The sequence below is a fragment of the Triturus cristatus genome, chromosome 6 (genome assembly GCF_964204655.1).
Source record: "Triturus cristatus chromosome 6, aTriCri1.1, whole genome shotgun sequence".
Taxonomy (NCBI): Eukaryota; Metazoa; Chordata; class Amphibia; order Caudata; family Salamandridae; genus Triturus; species Triturus cristatus.
The window spans coordinates 310,490,740-310,507,544 of record NC_140589.1 but is presented as its reverse complement, the minus strand read 5'-3'; positions in this window follow the sequence as shown (position 1 = coordinate 310,507,544).

The following is a 16,805-nucleotide window of genomic DNA, read 5'->3' as shown; positions in this document are numbered from 1 at the left end:
TGTTTATCGAAAACAACGTCTACGCAAAAAAACGACTATCCATTAACCATAAAAATCCTGAAAAATATTAAAAAGGTAAATAACCGCTCCTGGAAACCCAAACAATAAAGGAAGTGTAAAATAAAGATTAGTAAACACAACTAATACACACTTCCTTTAAAAAAAATAAGGTGTTTGAAACCGACGAAAATATCTTCTTCGTAAAACCTACAAAAGAGAAACAAACATTCCCACCCACACACAAACACACATAAGCCACCTAAAAACATCACTACAAACATTATTCAAACACTATAAAACTTTAACACACCGAAATAACAAAACACTAACAAAGCCACAAACACGGAACACAACGTAAATTATAAAACCGTATACAAACTATTACTAACACCCTAACTTCTAAAACATCAATCCATACACACTTATTACAACATTACTACTTCCACAAAACACTTAAAAAGATTTAATAATAAAGAAAATAACTCTTACCTTCTCAAACGCGAAACAGCTCCCGACCGCGACCTGGATTCGACCAAAATAACCCAAAACAACAGCGAGCGATTACAAAATAAAAGACCGAAACAAACATAACAACTAAAAAAATACCAATAAATGCCCTAACTATTTATTTAACATTACACATTACTTTAAAAATTTGTAAAACATTAGACTAAAATACTCAAAAAGAATACCTATGTTTTTTTATCTATGTGAAAATTATTTAACGTATAAAAATAAATATAATAAATAAAATATATTTATTAATATAATAATAAAACTGTATATATTACCAAAATAAATTGATGAACATGATATAATTAATATATAGTATCTACAACATACCAAAAATAAAAATAAAAATACATATTCTAAAATGTAAACAATTTCAATATTATTTATCTAATATAAATATTAATAATTAAAATATATTTATCATATATTTCAAAACATACAATTTCTTATAAATTCAAATAAAGTCTAAAAATATTGAGAGTACTCAATATAAATTTAAAAATATTAAACAGCTATAAAAATCAGATTTCTTTATTTTTAATTATTTTGTGTGTTCATATATTCATGTCTAAAATATACATTAAACAAATATATATCCATTATAAAAAAATTATGACAATAATACAAATGTTAAATATTAATTATTTTATTACATGTTTATTTCAATGATTTAATTATTAGAATATGTGTAATAATAAACAATATTTTCTCTCTAATGAATATACATTCCAACAACTATAAAACAAATCTTATTTTCCTTTCTACTATTTTATAAAAAAATTTGGACTTTGCATTCTGATATAACTTCTATCTTTTATCCAACCAAAACTAAAATCTACAGATTTTTTGTAAATTAAAACAAATTAATTTAACTGTTCCTATTCAACTCTATATTTAATTCTAATATTTGCTATTTACCAAACCTAATTAACATACTACTCCCACTACAGACTGAACTTAATTAATTTACTATTCTCACTCCAACCTATATTAAATTATAGTAGGTGCTGGACACTGAACTAAATTAATTTACTATTCCCACTCCAGTCTATATTTAATTAAGATAAGTGCTGGACACTGAACTTAATTAATTTACTATTCTCACTCCAACCTATATTAAATTAGAGTAGCTGCTGGACACTGAACTTAATTAATTTACTATTCCCACTCCAGTCTATATTAAATTAAGATAAGTGCTGGACACTGAACTTAATAAATTTACTATTCTCGCTCCAACCTATATTTAATTAGAGTATGTGCTGGACACTGAACTGAATTAATTTACTATTCCCACTCCAGTCTATATTTAATTAAGATAAGTGCTGGACACTGAACTTAATTAATTTACTATTCTCACTCCAACCTATATTACATTAGAGTAGGTGCTGGACACTGAACTTAATTAATTAACTATTCCCACTCCAGTCTATATTTAATTAAGATAAGTGCTGGACACTGAGCTTAATTAATTTCCTATTCTCACTCCAACCTATATTTAATTAGAGTATGTGCTGGACACTGAACTTAATTAATTTACTATTCCCACTCCAATCTATATTTAATTAAGATAAGTGCTGGACACTGAACTTGATTAATTTACTATTCTCACTCCAATTTATATTTAATTAGGTTAGTTGCTGGACACTGAACTTAATTAATTTACTATTCCCACTCCAGTCTATATTTAATTAAAATAAGTGCAGGACACTGAACATAATTAATTAACTATTCTCACTCCAACCTATATTAAATTAGAGTAGGTGCTGGACACTTAACTTAATAAATTTACTATTCTCACTCCGACCTATATAAAATTAGCATAGCTGCTAAACACTGAACTTAATTAATTTACTATTCCCACTCCAGTCTATATTTAATTAAGATAAGTGCTGGACACTGAACTTAATTAATTTACTATTCTCACTCCAACCTATATTTAATTAGAGTATGTGCTGGACACTGAACTGAATTAATTTACTATTCCCACTCCAGTCTATATTTAATTAAGATAAGTGCTGGACACTGAACTTAATTAATTTACTATTCTCACTCCAACCTATATTACATTAGAGTATGTGCTGGACACTGAACTTAATTAATTAACTATTCCCACTCCAGTCTATATTTAATTAAGATAAGTGCTGGACACTGAACTTAATTAATTTATTATTCTCACTCCAACCTATATTTAATTAGAGTATGTGCTGGACACAGAACTTAATTAATTTACTATTCCCACTCCAATCTATATTTAATTAAGATAAGTGCTGGACACTGAACTTAATTAATTTACTATTCTCACTCCAATCTATATTTAATTACGGTAGATGCTGGACACTGAACTTAATTAATTTACTATTCCCACTCTAGTCTATATTTAATTAAGATAAGTGCTGGACACTGAACATAATTAATGTACTATTCTCACTCCAACCTATATTAAATTAGAGTAGGTGCTGGACACTGAACTTAATTAATTTACTATTCCCACTCCAGTCTATATTTAATTAAAATAAGTGCAGGACACTGAACATAATTAATTAACTATTCTCACTCCAACCTATATTAAATTAGAGTAGGTGCTGGACACTTAACTTAATAAATATACTATTCTCACTCCAATCTATATTTAATTAGGGTAGATGCTGGACACTGAACATAATTAATTTACTATTCTCACTCCAATTTATATTTAATTAGGGTAGTTGCTGGACACTGAACTTAATTAATTTACTATTCCCACTCCAGTCTATATTTAATTAAAATAAGTGCAGGACACTGAACATAATTAATTAACTATTCTCACTCCAACCTATATTAAATTAGAGTAGGTGCTGGACACTTAACTTAATAAATATACTATTCTCACTCCAATCTATATTTAATTAGGGTAGATGCTGGACACTGAACTTAATTAATTTACTATTCCCACTCTAGTGTATATTTAATTAAGATAAGTGCTGGACACTGAACATAATTAATTTACTATTCTCACTCCAACCTATATTAAATTAGAGTAGGTGCTGGACACTGAACTTAATTAATTTACTATTCCCACTCCAGTCTATATTTAATTCAGATAAGTGCTGGACACTGAACTTAATTAATTTACTATTCTCACTCCAATTTATATTTAATTAGTGTAGTTGCTGGACACTGAACTTAATTAATTTACTATTCCCACTCCAGTCTATATTTAATTAAAATAAGTGCAGGACACTGAACATAATTAATTAACTATTCTCACTCCAACCTATATTAAATTAGAGTAGGTGCTGGACACTTAACTTAATAAATTTACTATTCTCACTCCAACCTATATAAAATTAGAATAGCTGCTACACACTGAACTTAATTAATTAACTATTCCCACTCCAGTCTATATTTAATTAAAATAAGTGCTGGACACTGAACTTAATAAATTTACTATTCTCACTCCAACCTATATTTAATTAGAGTATGTGCTGGACACTGAACTGAATTAATTTACTATTCCCACTCCAGTCTATATTTAATTAAGATAAGTGCTGGACACTGAACTTAATTAATTTACTATTCTCACTCCAACCTATATTACATTAGAGTAGGTGCTGGACACTGAACTTAATTAATTAACTATTCCCACTCCAGTCTATATTTAATTAAGATAAGTGCTGGACACTGAACTTAATTAATTTACTATTCTCACTCCAACCTATATTTAATTAGAGTATGTGCTGGACACAGAACTTAATTAATTTACTATTCCCACTCCAATCTATATTTAATTAAGATAAGTGCTGGACACTGAACTTAATTAATTTACTATTCTCACTCCACTCTATATTTAATTAGGGTAGATGCTGGACACTGAACTTAATTAATTTACTATTCCCACTCTAGTCTATATTTAATTAAGATAAGTGCTGGACACTGAACATAATTAATTTACTATTCTCACTCCAACCTATATTAAATTAGAGTAGGTGCTGGACACTGAACTAAATTAATTTACTATTCCCACTCCAGTCTATATTAAATTAAAATAAGTGCTGGACACTGAACTTAATTAATTTCCTATTCTCACTCCAACCTATATTTAATTAAGATAAGTGCTGGACACTGAACTTAATTAATTTACTATTCTCACTCCAAACTATATTAAATTACAGTAGGTGCTGGACAATAAACTTAATTAATTTACTATTCCCACTCCAGTCTATATTTAATTAAGATAAGTGCTGGACACTGAACTTAATTAATTTACTATTCTGACTCAAATCTATATTTAATTATGGGATTTGTAAAATTCTAAATTATATTTAAATTTTCTAAATAATTATTGTTTAAAATTAAAAAATATATAAACATTTTTAATTAACTTCCCACTCTTATCCCCTATAACCCAACATCCCGCTCCTAAAATTATTTGTAAAATTCTAAATTTAATTTACAATTTCTAAATAATTTTTTTTTTAAATTAAACAATATATAAACATTTTTAAAACACTTCCCACCCTTATCCCCTATAAACCAACATCCCGCTCCTAAAATTTTTTGTAAAATTCGAAATTGAATTTACAATTTCTAAATAATTTTAATAAAAAATTAACAAATATATAAACATTTTTAAAACACTTCCCACCCTTATCCCCTATAAACCAACATCCCGCTCCTAAAATTATTTGTAAAATTATAAATTTAATTTACAATTTCTAAATAAATTAAAAAAAAAAATTAAACAATCTATAAACATTTTTAAAACACTTCCCACCCTTATCCCCTATAAACCAACATCCCGCTCCTAAAATTAAATATACATTTCAAATTTTAAATAAAATTTACTAATTAAATTTTACAATATATTAAAAAAATAAATTAACTTTTTTAAAACACTCCCCACCCTTATCCCCTATAACCCAACATCCCGCCCCTAAAGCAATATAAATATTTCTCATATTATATACATTTTAACTATTTATACAAACAACTTCAAAATATTTACTAAACACACAATAACGATATTTTCACATGTCGATATTATTACTAACGATATTTCTTACATCGACATATAAGTAAAAAAAAATATATATATTTTTCACATCGATATTATCTATTTCGATATTTTGTACATTCGATATTTTTGACTCGATATTTATGTCCCTCGATATTAAAAAGTCGATATATAGACTGCTCACCCATCAGCCATCTGAGGCAGGACTTGGACAGGACAGAGGTCATCATCTGAGGATTGTCCCCTTATGGCTGGGTCAACTCCTTGGGTCCCACTGGTCTGTGCACCGCACCAGCACCCAGTGGACACGCAGGCAAGCTGTTGTTCATCATGGACCCATCGCTCACAATTAACATGCAACTCACCAACATCTGTACCTCATGCTGCAACACCCTCCACATGCTGCTGATGACCCCCAGATAGATCCACTCCAAGGCAAGACAGACCGCCCCCCTGGTCCAGGACACCAGCCGGCTCAAATACAGCACCGGCCTCTACAGAGGACAACAGCAAACATGCAGGAGAACTTATGCACATCCAGGGTGCATCCGCACACCTCATCTGCAACATCCCCTGCCCCAGCCACATCACCCTCCACCTGAGAGAGGTATAATGGCTCACTGTGTGCTGCAGGATCACCTTCAGACTCCTCAACCACACTCAGGAGGCAGTCCACAACCCCAGACCCAAACCGACCTTGGACATGTGTCATCCAACATGTGGCCCTACTCCATGCAGCCCACCTTGCCCTGGCCACCATTCATCACAACCACATAAATCTGCATGCAGGAGATAGTTCTCCCACCTCGCAAAACAGACTTGGTACTCCCTCCCCGGGCACATCAACATGACCCATGACATCTACACCTTCATGTAACTCTTCCAAATTGGGCTGTCAGAGCAATATAGCAAGCCCCCCCTCAGCAGCTTGAGGCCATCACGGGTGAGTGTTGGGCTCCATGTCTTTATTTTGTGATACATTGTGAGCCATGTGTGTCCTCGACTGGACTCAGATCCAAGTGTATGGATGGCGGGAGATAGTTCCACACTCAGGCATACTTTAACATATCCCCACACGTATGTTGTGGACTCATGCGAAATGACTGCAACATGAAATTTCAATTATTATGTTTTTTAATTTCTAGCTCTGGGGCGTGATTTGTGTACAGAAAATGGGGAAATGCAGGGACCATAGAATCCAAAGTTCACAGTGGGAGATGGGATCCTTGCCATTTGAAGTTATCAGAGTGCAGCCCACAGTGTTTGGCATCATTGGTCAGACTGTGACCAGCAAGTCCATGTGGCAGATGATGTCAATCAATGAGGTGATGCTGTCGCACATGAAGGCCAGGTGCCAGGCCAGGTGACCTGGGAGATGCCTCTCACGGTCTTTTCCGTGGACGACCAACCTTCCTCCGGGGACCCTCAGATGCAGCCCTTGACGATGTTTGGGACGCTCCGTCGGACGAATCCTCCTCCTCCTCCCTCCCAGTGGCTTGTGCTGGTCTGCGCCTGGTGTCACAGGGAGGGTTGCCCATGTTGTCGGCGATCCGACGGAGTGGATGGCTTATGTCCCTTTGCACCGCCAGGAGCTGAGCCAATCTTGCCTCCATCCGTCCTTGGTGTTGTTGTTGACTGGCATGTTGGTCGGCCTGCTGGTTTTTGATCTCTGTGAGGGTCACCACTACCTGGCTGATCTCCCTGGTGTCACGCCGGTATGCCTCCATGATGTTGCGGATGTGTGACATACCGGTCCCTAGCTGGCTGGTCAGGTTCTCGCCTCCGCCTGCCTCCACTCACGCCACCCCTGCCCACACGAGCCTGGCCTGCCGTTGTGGGCACATCGGGTCGACGGGACCCCTGAGGGATGGCAGTGGCGGTGTTGTCTGCCTCCTCCTGGGTGCCTACCACACCTTGTCCCTCCTGGTCAGACTGTCTCTGTTCACTGTGTGCAGGGCTCCTGGGTGTCTCCTGTGATGTGGCAGGAATGGGGGTGGTGGTTGGTACAGATGTTCCTGAACCAGGTTCTGCAGGGGCTTGGACACCAGAGAGTCCAGGTTGGTCGGGGTCATCCGCGGAGTGTTGAGAGGCGTCGCTGCTGGTGGAATCCGGTTCCTCCCGAGCCTGTGACTGTGATTCTTCACCCCCATTGTTGGGGGGATGTTCATCATGTTGCCCTGTGTGTGAGAGACAGACAATGTTACAGCTGTTTCATGCAACATGCATGTTTCATACACATTCAAGTTGACACTGTTCCTCCAGGTAGTTGTATGTGCCTAGCATTCTCCTCAATATTCACTTGTGTATGGATATGTTGCGGGGGACAGATTGATATGTTCTCCTGAGTCTTTGACATGTCCATTTGTGGCTTGGGTGCTTCTTCGGCTATGTATAGGTCTTGTTGTGTTGCATGTCCATTGTGACAGTGGGTAAATTCATTGCCTGTCCTGGTGGTGTCTGCTTGTGTAAGGGGTGTGTGTGACAGAGCCTGCTGGTGGGTATAGTGTGATTTGGCAGTGGGGCTCCCAGGTGATGTAGCTGTCCCCCCATGGAGCATGCTGGCATGACAGTGAGTGTGAGTTCCTGTCCTAGATATCTGACCTTGTTGTGTTGGTGTTTTTGTTTGCACTGGTCACAGGAGGGCCTTGTGCTGCCTACACCAGGGCCAAGTGTGAGCTATCTTGTCAGTACTTTTCCAATCCCTGGGCATTGCGCATGGTGCATGGGTATGTAGCTGGGCCATATGGGATGAGGGCAATTGTGTCTGATTTGGAATTCAAACATGCGTTTTGGTGCACCCACCCTCCCAGCATACCAGACATCCATTCTTGGGTTGGTGCTTCGTGTAGCATGGGACATAGCATGGCCTTGCTTTCTCAATGGGGCATACACATGTTATTGGCATTCGCGTTGTTTGTGACTCTGGTTCTGGCGGGTGAGGGCTTGGGGGTAGTCGCGTGCGTTTTGTGTAATTGGGGTGTGGATGCCATTACCCCCATGTGTTGTTTGTGTACTCACCAGGCTCTGGAGGTCCTTGGAGTCCATGTACTCCCACCAGCGGAAGCATGGCCATCACCTTCTCCTCCCAGGGATGGTAATGTACTGGTCTGCGGGGCGCACCACCTCCAGTGATGTTGGTCTGGGCGTGCTCTTCATTCATTTTTCTCTTGACCGCCCTCCGCAGATCGTACCACCTGGCTTGACATTCATTCCTGGTCCTTCTGATGGGTGCAACAGCATTCACCCCATCGACGATCCTCTGCCACAGGCGTGATTTTTCAGCTATGCTGGTCTGTCTGACCAATGTTCCAAACAGCTGTGGCTCGACTCTGATGACTTCATTGACAAGGATCTCCAGCTTCTCCCTTGTGAACTTTGGATTCTTGTCGGTGGGCATGGTGTGGGGTGAGGGTGTGGATGGTTATGGGTGTGTGGGTCTGAATGTGATGGTGTGTGTGTGAATGTGGAGAGGGGGTATGTGCGAAGGGGTGTGTGTGAAGGTGTATATGTTAAGGTGGATGGGTGCAGTGGTTTGTGTGTGCTCTGTAGCAGTAGTGAGTCTGTTGCAAAGGCTCATGGTGTGTGTGTGTGGTCCCTTTTTATTGGTCCATTTGTGGGTGGGGCTCAGTTTGAATTTTTGGTGGGTGTGTTATAAGGGGTGGTTGTGAGGTTGCCCCTCTGTTTGCCTGTTTGGATGTGTCCAGGTCAGTCCTTTCTATTACTTGTGCAGTGTAGACGTGTTTTGTGGTGTTGTGCGAGTCGAATAGGCCCTCCTTCTGCTGTTTTACAGTGTCCGTGATTCAGTACGGTACAGGGGTATGGGTCGTACAGCCACACACCCCCATGCGTAGTGGATGTGAGGTTCGTACACGGACATTGCTTCTGTACGGTGCGGGTGCGTAAACTGCCATCGCGTTTGTACGGTGCGTACCCGCAACATCGCGTACCCGCAACATCCGCCGTACATACGCGATGTTGGGGGTATGCACCGTACATTCACAATGGGGGTACGCACCGTATATTCGCACTGGGGGTACGGTGCGTACCTGCGCGCTGGGGGTATGGTGCGTACCTACGCGCTGGGGGTACGCATCGTACATTCGCACAGGGGGTATGGTGCGTACCTAGGCGCTGGGGGTACGGTGCATACCTACGCGCTGGGGGTATGGTGCGTACCTACGCGCTGGGGGTACGCACCATACATTCATGCTGGGGGTACGTTGCGTACAAACTTCGCTTCATAGCGGGCAAAGTCATTCCCCGTGTACGGGACGTTTTCCGTACGAATCGTAAATTGTAACGCCGGTCCGGATCGTACTAGTACGGTCCGACTTCATTTTTACGATTTGTACGGAGAAGTGTCCGGATCCGTCTCGTACTCATTTTCCAGCTACGATTCGTATGGATCGGGCCGATCCGTATGTACTTTTTCCCATACAGATCGTACTTCACGGGTCGGACGTGACTTTTACGATTCGTACGGAAAAAAATACGGATACGAGTCGTACGGGAAAAAAAAATACAGGATCGGAATCGACCCCTAAATGTATTTTATTTTGTTAAAGATAATATAAATATTTAATATATTTAATATATATTATTCTATTTTATTTATATTTTAAATCGATATTTTTTACATCTATTTTTTGAACTTTGATATTCAATATTTTTTTACTTACCTGTTTAAGTATAGGGAGTCGATATTTTTGCATTCTATATATTTTTTTCGATTTTTTTACAAAGATGTTTTTAGTATCGATATTCTGTCAGTGAAGCCCTTCAGTGTAGTGTTCAATCTAGTGACTAAAATCAACAACACACACTGTCGCATCCCAAGCAGTGGATCTCTCTCAATACCGCGCCTTATGTTTTCTCACAAGAGAGGTAAAAGTCTAAAAGATATGCTGGCCCACACACATCCTTGATACAACCAAAATACCTCAGCAGGTTTACATGGTAATTTAGAACAATTTATGCGCCATTACCCATGCACGATACTGCAGTCTTTGCCACCTGACCAAACCAACGAAAACAGTGGTCTTTAATAATGAAATGACCTGCAACTGAGGAATTTTACAAACTGCAATACACAAAGAGTGATGTACCTCTAATTTGTACTACATAGGGATGACAACAAGAAATATAAAAACAAGGATCTGCGAACATCGCAGCACCTTGAGATGCAGCTGCACCACCACAAGAATGTCAACCCATTATATAGATAAGAGACATACAGACCATGATTATCAATGGGTCATTCTTGAACACATTAATGAAACAGAGAACTCTGAATCGAGATTGTTCGAAAGGGAACTGCGCTGGGTTTTTAGACTTAAATTGAATTTGGAGGGTTTAAATGACAACATCCCCTGGAACCAATTCATTAGATATGATCACATATCACTACCTGGAGGCAACACACTAGACGAACCATGACACCCGGGTCTGTACGAAAATATATCTATGTATTAACAAATGGATAATTCATTAAACATTGTAACAACATCTGTGGGCTGATACATCTGACCCATATATCAGTATATATATACTTTATTTGATTTATTTTATTTGGTGACCACGATTGGATTGGTAGATATTGCACCACAGAACAACCTACGGTTGCTCATTTGTACCGAATGCTCTATCCATATCCAATTAGCCGATTTCCACAACAAAAACACTTAAAATGTGGAATAGTAGTTTCTTTTACATCCCTAATGATAATGCCTGGAGATTTATTAAAGCTTTTTCAAAAAACCACTAATGGAACCGAGACATTTTTTCATTTTTGTCCGCCATCTTTGTTTGGAATAATGCGGTCTAGTCCTTTAGTGAGCACGAGGACGTTACGTTCCTACTCTCTCTTTCTGATTTAATCAGCCGGCAAGCAACTTGTGAGTAAAATGCGGTCCCCCATGGGCAACAGCAATAGATAGATCAGCAGAGCTGCCACCTTGATATGGTAAGTGCGGCACATGCCGCAAGTCTTAGCACTCCATCAAACACAGCCTCACTCGTTTTTTCATTTAATTTACTGCTGATTGTAGCCACGATCAGTCTCTAAACAGAATTTCACCCACATTAATGAGAGATATGCTCTTTGTTTCTCCTCTGCATTTATCCATTACAGAGTATGACTACAGGCTTAACTCTTCCCCAGAGGATCCATGGGGCAATGACAAAATGATATAAATGTATGTGGTGTCTTAAACTTTTATGTGTGTGTGTAAACTTGTGTGTTTTTATTATTGTATACATTTGAATGACCTATCAAGGAAAGTCCAGATGACACAAGTTGTGCCTTGTCACTGTGTGTTTCTTAAAATCATATTTCTCTTCACTTTTAGGTGCTAATTACGCTAAAAATGATAAGATTGAACGTATAGGAACATACTTGCAGCCCCAAGGCTGTAAACTCGAACCCTCTGTTTGTTTTTTCAGTTAGGTGGTATAAGTATATACACCTTTCAGTTGCATTCAATAAGTGTATTTTCATGTATTATATTGTTATGTAGCAGGGAACTATCATCATTTTTTTTTGTGTAGTTTTTTTTTAGAGTTTTGTATAGCGCGAACTAGACCCGAGATATTGGGTTTCAGAGCGCTTTACATGAGCACCAGTTTTGTTACAGAAGGACACATTCATTTTTGTTAGGCACAGGGAGATTCAGTGATTTGCCCAAAATCACAGGATACTGAGCGTCATTGCCGAGACTCGAACCCTGTTACCCAGCTTCAAGGTTGACTGCTCTAGCTGTAAGGCTACATCCTCTCCCTTGTAAATAATTGGTTACCTATGATCCTGATGAAAAGTCAAAAGGGGTACGGCTTAAAACATGTTGACCCTCTTGTTAATCAAGATGGCAGATCGAGTGGGAGCTCACTCTTTGAGCTCCTGAGGGCAGGGATCACGTTCCATGTTTGTACCTGAACCAAACGCGGTGGTAGGGGTGATCAAGCGGCGTACCAACAACAAATACTCTACTACCATAGACTCACCTGGGCCCATAAACACATAATTGAGTAAGCCGCTGGAGTCAAAGTATATGTGTGTGATCACAATATCAGGATTAGTTATTCATTATCGTTAACTAACCTCTCACTGATCAAAAAGCTATTTCCTCTGGTCGATGGACCATTAGTTGAACTAATTCATGGTGATGATGTTTTAAATCTTTATCTAAATTAAATGCATGTGAACCACTTAAAAAATACAGTACAGGCACCATCACTCAAAAGTCAATTAATCAATCATCAAACACATACTTCGAACTCTTGCAATGACTTATGCTCAGAACGGGAGAGGACAGAGAGAAAAGAACATCTGCGAATTCACTAAATTTATATTTACCAAGAATGGTGTGAAGACCAACCCCCTGGCCAAAGGGCCGGTAAGGGTCCCTCGAGATAATTCAGGAGACAAAGACTTCAGGACAGGATTCAGAACAGGATAGTTGACCTCTCTAGAACTGATGATTGGGCTGCACCCCTCTCTGACACTCTCTTCCTCCTCGAGATTCTTCTGTGAGCTTCTTATCTAACCCAATTAAATTAGGAAAGAAAGCTCTGCTTCTGGCTCTGCATTCGATTCTTCATCAGCATCTCACAGCATCTCTCCTAGCATCAGCATCACCCGCTACACCGACAGCATCCAGAGCTCTCAGCATTCAACAGATCTTCATCTTTTGACTAACTCACTATAGCTATCTTAATTATGCCTTTCGTTCTTCATGTACCACCCACTAAAGTTTCAATATCGTAAAAATACGAGTTCTAATTGGTCAGGCAAGGGGAGGGAATCATCACACCATTCTTACACATCACTTTTTCAGCTAGCCCATTGTTCACAGACCCATCCCCTTAATTTTTATTCATGATTTTTATTTCCCACCCGCATTCACTTTTCATCTGCAACAATTGTTAAAAATCTAACATGTAGATCCATTGAATTGAGCTTTTCACTGCCTGTTCTCAGGCTCGGACACTCTGCGACCTTGTCCCTCTTCCAACCTCTGTGTCATCCTTCTGGGTTGATTCTAAGTTGTCATGCGCAGTTATCACATGGTTCAGCTTACTTCGGTCATACACAAGAGGCCCAAATGCGCACTAGTGATAAAGTCAGAAAAGACAAATGTTACTCTCACAAATAAATGGTTTCACTGTATACCACCCATCTCTACTCTATTCCCCTTTACTTATTAATACTTTCCCCGCATTAGCATTAGTAAAAGAGCTCATTTTTGCTTTAGCTAAGCAGGTGCCATACACGCAAGACTTTAAGACTCCATTTTAGTGCCTTCTGCTCAAGCAAAAGAATTTCCCTCCAAGCGTTATTTCGTCACACTGTGTAGATGCAGTTGACGCATGCGCAGTAAAGATTTCCCCGTTTAAAGCAATTTTAGTCATTCGTTTATGTTATTAGCGTTAGTAAACACATAGGCAAGCTTCACTAACCCGCGTGTTTGTGTGGTGTGCATTAGTTTCATACAAACGGATTTAATAACTTGTTAGTAAGTTAAAGGAGTGGATCGCCTCCGACCAAGTCTCTTTTCTACGAGACCTTGCTCCATCAGCGGTACCCCTGGGAGTGCCTCTGACTCTGGAGGCCAGGACAGTGCAGACCAGACTCTGATGTCCTGTCCACTCAGCTGAGGGTGACAGTCTCCCCCTCTACCTTGTGGCGTGCCCCGGGCTCTACGAGTCACTGTGGAAGAACTTGCTGCCGGAGGAAGTCAGGACCTCTTGCTCTGAGCAGCGTTCCCGCCCGTGGATGTGAATCAGGCAATCCCTGATGTCCAGCTGCGCTCACCGGTCCAAGCCGCCTTTGAAGTGACGGCGCCTGCTTATGAAGCTGAGCCCCAGAAAGCCGTTGTGGATCGCATATATGCTGTGGAGCCCTCAATTGCCAGCTGCGCTGGTGAGTTGAGCTGGAAGAGTATTGGGGACAGGGGGCGGCATGATTGCTGCATTGCCCATCATGAGTCATATTGGCTCCTACTTTCACTCCAGCGTCGCCTGTTTTTCCTGCGTCGTGCCACTAACGCTGTCATGAAAGGCTGGATTGTTTTGCTGGATCCTTGGCGAGGCTGACTCAGATTTGCTTGCCCTTTTTGGAGTCCATGGCCTCGGTTTACTTCTGGGAATTGCGCCCATTTTTAGTTTTTGGTGTCTGGCACCCATTTTGTTCTCCTGGCTCCTCTGTTAGAAACAGAAGAGGGGCGCTCTCTCTTCCCCGGTCTCTTTACTCTGCTGGCGATGGAAATAGAATTAGGTATGCTCTATCCTCCATCTACGGTGGCCATCTTGGATTGGTCAATATACTTCAATCCCACGTGCTTGGTTTCTGAGGTTTCCTTTTAATGACTTGCTTGAACTGCATAGAGCAAACAGAATACAATTTACACATGGAAATGCCTAAAATGATGCTGATACAGCCTATCCTCCTCTCATTTTAGCCCAAGACAGATGGTCTCACCTTGGGTTTGTCTGCATAATTGAACCTGATCGTTTTGTGGGAGTCAATGGGAATCGACTGATCACTCGCCTCGCCTACCCTCTAATTCGCTCTGACTCGTCCCCACATAGCTCATTCAGATCCATTGGGTAGTTTGGGTTTTATTTGGCACTATCTGACATCTAGACACATCTGTCCATTAAGATTTCTCCTAATCACACATATCTAACTCTGCTGTCTAGCTTAATGTGGCGCCCTATCTTCTTCTCGGCTCCTTGAACCCTGCTGAGGCAGGTCTGACTTGATTGCAGCCTGCGCCTCAAACCCATGCTCTCCACCTTTACCTCACCCTCCTAAGGCACTCCGTTGGCCAGTAAACTGAATACATTTGACACCTCTCCGACTTCTATCTGGATCCTTACCCTAATTGCTTACTCTTCCTAAGTCACTAGATGAGTCTAGCTCCGACATCGATCCAAAACCCTCAAATTCCATTTCTCCCAACCTCGAGCCAGCTGGCCATAATGCTTTCAGAATCATATATCCCCCTAACTTATCAACAAATGCCACACAATTCTTTAAACATAGATTACTTGGAACCCACCTGGAAACCCTCATCTCAGATCCCAACTTCTCAAAAAAGGTGCTACTATAAATGATTTCATCTTCTCTCACTTCTCCCGATCTGCAGTTCCCTGAAGACTCCACATAGTCTTAGAGTGATGGTTGTGCCCTGCCCGGTAGATAGAGCAGAAGCCACCATCTCCCTTTACAAAAATGGAACCGCCCTTATTCAAGCTTCAGACCGCAACCTAGTCGTGTTTGACAATTTTTTCCCCATTATTATCAATAGAGTGGCTAACATTAAACCCTCTCCCTTCCTAGGAGCTGCCAGTTCCTCTGAGGTCCCCCGGTCTCCTCAAAGCCTATCCTCTCACCCTAGACCACTCTTTTGGCCCTCCCTTTGCTCCGATGGGTTCCCATTTAGTTACCACTGCACGTAATAACAATTCTCCTTCAATTCCAGGGGGGACTGAGCCTCTTCATTACAGCCACCATCCTAGTCTGCGTGCTCATCCCTCCTCTAGAATAGCTAGTTTTGACTTCCCAAGCTCCATAGATCACAGCATCTCCCTGGTCTTTCCCTTGTCCCTTTCCCCCAACCCACTCTTCAATTCTAGCCTGCTTCCACAGGTTCTTCTGGGTCAATATTCATCCAACCGTTCTTCCCCAAACCCACCCAACCCTCCGAGCCCCCAGAACCATCTCCCAGAATCCCTCCTCATCTGGCACACGCAGTCGCCGCTGGGCCTATTGATCCCCTCACCCACTAGTTCTCCCCCACCACAGGGTCCCCTGCTCCTAGCCTTGCATTCCAAATTCCCACACTTCATTGGAAGCCAGACTAAATGAGGTCATACTTTGCCTCAAACAACTTAAGGCGGAGGTTCGAAGCCTATTACATCTCACCTCGGAACTGGCAGTTAATTTGAGATTAAGCTGCTCCAAAAAGACTTATCGCCTTATCAAATTGTGGTACAGTGATAGTCTTAAAACTGAAAGACGCAATTTAAGACTAGCAGAAAGACTGTGGGGATCCTCTCACTCCCTTTAACATCTTAACCATCTGAGATCCCTAAGAAACATCTATAACAAATGCATCAGGTGCTCGAAAGCCACCTTTTTCAGAAACCAATTAGAGCAAGCAAAGAAACATCCAAAAACCTATTCAAAGTCATCAAGTCTCAAGCAAACAGTCAACCTAACCTCTCCTCATTGGGCCGTGGTCCACAGTGGAACTGCAAAGAATTTGCTGATTTCTTCTCAGATAAGACTACTAATATC